The sequence below is a fragment of the Protobothrops mucrosquamatus genome, unplaced genomic scaffold (genome assembly GCF_001527695.2).
Source record: "Protobothrops mucrosquamatus isolate PMUCROS unplaced genomic scaffold, P.Mucros_1.0 scaffold1133, whole genome shotgun sequence".
Taxonomy (NCBI): Eukaryota; Metazoa; Chordata; class Lepidosauria; order Squamata; family Viperidae; genus Protobothrops; species Protobothrops mucrosquamatus.
This window is the reverse complement of record NW_015387351.1, coordinates 140,346-144,378: the sequence shown is the minus strand read 5'-3', so window position 1 is coordinate 144,378 and position 4,033 is coordinate 140,346. Positions and strand designations below refer to the sequence as shown.

Genomic DNA, 4,033 nt, shown 5'->3' with positions numbered 1-4,033 from the left:
GTGCCCGGGACGGGAAACCCCGAGCCGCCGTAGCCAGGCGCGAGGGGGAACGCCAGAAGCCTCGCGCAAGGGGGGGAGGCCTGGCGACGCTGCGCCCTGCCGGGTGCTCACCGACAGGGCTGGGGGGGCCGAGGCTGCCAGGGAGAAACAGCCACGTGCCGGCAATCAGCTGGAACTGCTGGAGCCGGCCGGGGAAAGCTGCAGCGAGGCGGAGAATGCCGCGGACGCCAGGGGGAAAGCCGAACGGGCCACGCAACACCAGCAGATGCCGCGGGAGAGCTCAGAAGGCCAAGCAAGGGCTGACACCAACCTGGAACTCTCTGGTCCAACAAGCCTTCAGGGAAGGAGGCTGGGTGATGCAGCGCACAAGCGGCCGGACGGAGAACCGCCAAGGATTGATTGACTTCCGGGAGGGGTGGGTCCCAACTGCCGGGACACTTATAACCACAGGGCGGATGGTGGCTTGCGGCTGGGGGCAGGGTAACAGGGCGCAGGGCCAATGAGGAGCCCTGCGAGGGGGCAAGTCCCATGAGAGAGAGAGAGACAGAAGTGCAAGTGCCTCTCTCTCTCTCTCTCTCTCTCTCTCATGGGACTTGCCGGAGGGCCGCATTTATATAGAGCAGGGAGGGCTGTTCGAGGGCCGGATTAAACCAGGCCGCGGGCCGCAAATGGCCCGCGGGCCGGACTTTGGACATGCCTGGACTAAAGTGACATCTGTTTCGTTTGTCTTGTGTCATAGAACCATGTTACCATTATACTACGAATTGGAAGCTGTGAGTTCACTTGGGTCAATGTTCCATTATGATGACATAAATAAACAAAAAACTTCTGTAGAAAGCAGAAATTTTAATGAGATGTAAAAATAGTAGTAACAATTTGTCAGCAGTAACTGCAAACAGAATTTCCTTCCAACAATGTACTGTTCAATTTGATACATTAAAAAGGACCCTGTAATTTTATCATTATTTTTAGGATCCTAAGATTAGGCTAAAACCTGCATGTAAAATCTGGGTGTCATCTTGCCTAACTGTTGAAATGGAACCAATTAGCTTGCCAATCACTCAAAACTGCAAGTTTGCTTGGATTCTTCTTAAGTATCTGTAATAAACTAACCCGCACTTTAAAATTTTTCAAATATTTAATGAGTTCAATATTTTACATAAATTTTGGTAAGATAGAATGGTGTGATCTGGTTTCATTTGCTACCCAGAATATGATGGGATATAACTGAAAGAACCCACAATTATTCAGAAAACATGGCTCACAAAAAAGAAAAAAATAAAGTATAAGTGGTTTTGTTGGATTCTCGTGACCCACATGATCACAGCTCCTGCGATTTCATCTTCATTTATCCAGATTTAGCATGAAATCCCTTCAAAGTAAGAAAAGCACAATACACTTAAAGCCAGGCGGCTGTTTCTTGCCTGAGATACCCCTGATGTAGAGGATTATTGCAGTAATCTTGATGGTAATTTATTGATAACTTTGATCCATAGAAATGCAGACTTGAGAAATTGGAACTGCTCTGCAGCACAGTACTCTGCTCCAATTAAGTACTAGAATTTGAGAATCTGAAGGCAGTAACTTAATGATTGAAGTGTACAGTTCAACTAGTCTTAGTGTCTAGATGCTTTTCTGTTCTTTGGGTCAAATTATCTTCTTTATTGGCTGCCATCATCTGTCGGCGAGCTTTCATCTGTTTCACACGTTTCTTTTCCACCTGTCTCTTAGCAAGGAAGAAAAGGGCGAATGCAGAGGGAAAACCAATGACCCTAAGGAGATTAAAATAAGCTAAAATTACCTGGGATTTGGATTGAAAAAGACATGAGGTTCCAAAGAGACAACTAACTCCTCCCACTGCACTAAAAAATGGAATTGTATTTAGTTTTCTATTTACTCAATACAAGTTAAGGAATTTGTGGGAAATATAAGAAATCCAATTTTAGAGTAGGAAGATATAGGTTCTAGGCCTACAGCTCACTATGGAGCTCAACAGGGTGATTTTTGGCCAGCCGTTGTCTCACATAATTGATTTTTGAAAATTAACATACGTACCATCATTGATTTCCAAAAGAGATACAAAGATCATTCTTTTTGCTAACGATTAGGATTAAACCAAATTTTATCATCTTTTTTTTTAAATGGAGAAAAGATTTCAGAGTAGGAATGGGAACAAGAAACTCCCAAAGGACAAATCACTTCTACTATTAAAATTCTCCAAGGTTTTAATAGGGTTTCTTTCCGTGTCAAAATGGCCAAATTTTGATGTACAAAATTGGGCCATTACAGGAGATTTAAAGGGTGAGAACTATAGTGGTTTGCTTCCTTACCCCATTAAAAAAAATGCTGAAAGTAAGCCACTACAAATCAGTCATTTTGTCATTAAATTCTGCTAACACAACCTCAGAAGGAAATCATGGGATGCCTACCTTGCTTTGGATCATAGAATGATAAAAGCAATGCTCACCAAGCAATAGCAACTGGATTTGGAGAGGTCTTGAACCTTCTTGAGGGCATATATTCTACATGTTTATATGATTGTTCATCAGGCTGTGCTTTCTTCTGCATTTCTTCCAAACACCTTGGACTACTGTGAAAAGATTGAGCATCCATTCGAAAAGGCACCGTTATGCATGGCAACTGTTTCAAAGTGGCAGGAAGGAAGCCTGTAAACGAAACAAGAAAATGCCAAGATATAGAAAACCTGGTGTGCACAGTTGTTAAAGTGCAGTAATGTAGGCAAACTCTACCCACAGCCTGGAATTCAATACTGACAGGGCTCAAGGTTGACTCAGCCTTCCATCCTTCTAAAGTTGGTAAAATGACCCAGATTGTTGGGGGCAATAGGCAAATAATGCTTCTACATTGTAAATTGCCATTGTAAATGTGGGCTGCTGAGGAGATGTGTTCTAGTCTTTTTATTTTTCCTTTCTAGGCTTGTTATTGTCTATTTTGAATGATGTGTAAATGTGGTTTCTGTGGTTTCTGTAAGTAAACCAAGCTCAGACATAACAAGAATTTCACAATTACAGCATTTAGTCCTAATTGGACCAATGTAGTAGGGCATTACAAAGCATTAAACAATGGCTGTAGAAAATCCATCATACCACTCTCTAAGTCAGGCATGTGCAACCTTTGGCCTGCAGGCTGCATGCGGCCCTGGATAACTAGTAATACAGTCCCACAAGATCGTAAATATAAAAATACAAAGGAAGTTTGTTATTTATATATATCAACTTGACTATGTATTTTATATGTGGTCCAAGACAATTCCTCTTCACAGCTCATGCAGGTCAAAAGGTTGGACACCCATGCTCTAAGTCATGGCTTGCTTAAGCCTATGATAAACTCAAATGGACTAAGCCATAATCCTCAAACCTCAGTGTCTGGCATCTGACCCTCCTTCACACATAATAAAATACCGAAAACCAAAGCTGCCACATTATTTGAGCAAATCATTCTCTCTCTTAGCTACTCTACCACCAGGACAGAAAAAGTACTTCTGAAAAGTACTTTTAAACAAATTAGTAAGCAAGGGGGAAGTCTTTCTTTCACCTGCAGAGCTGTGGAGGTGACCTTGGAGAAACTATTCAAGAGATTGTATAACACGTGCAAAAACATGCTTTGAGTCTGAGAAAGAGGGAAAGTATGAGGAAGAGACGTCGACTATTTTGCCCTGATTCTCTGGAATATAAGAGGGAGGGAGAAACGGAAAAATAACAGTCAGGCTCTCAAAAATGTTCTTCTATAGCCTATATTCCGGTTCAATGTGTAGCGTCTGTTCAAGATCACCCTCCACTCTCAAGAAACAATTAAACCTGGGCTGTTGGTTTAAGTTTCGAGCTTGGCGATTTGGCTGCAAACGTTTCATCTCCATTCGGGAGAACGGAATCAATCTGAATCAATTCAAAGCGCACTGAAGGTGTCCCCCCGAATGGAGATGAATGGAGATTTGGTTTGCAGCCAAATCGCCAAGCTCGGAGATTAAACCAACAGCCCAACTACCATCCCGAGCTACTAATAGTAAACCTTT

General features: G+C 42.7%; 1 long non-coding RNA gene across 1 annotated transcript; it reads right to left on the bottom strand.

Annotated features, from left to right (window-relative positions):
• Positions 1 to 831: 831 nt before the first annotated feature.
• LOC107291493 lies at positions 832 to 3,595 on the bottom strand. The gene is made up of 3 exons (XR_001548973.1): positions 3,556 to 3,595; positions 2,468 to 2,666; positions 832 to 1,772 (listed from the first exon to the last, which is right to left on the bottom strand). It is a non-coding gene; the product is annotated as an uncharacterized LOC107291493 (long non-coding RNA).
• Positions 3,596 to 4,033: the final 438 nt, after the last annotated feature.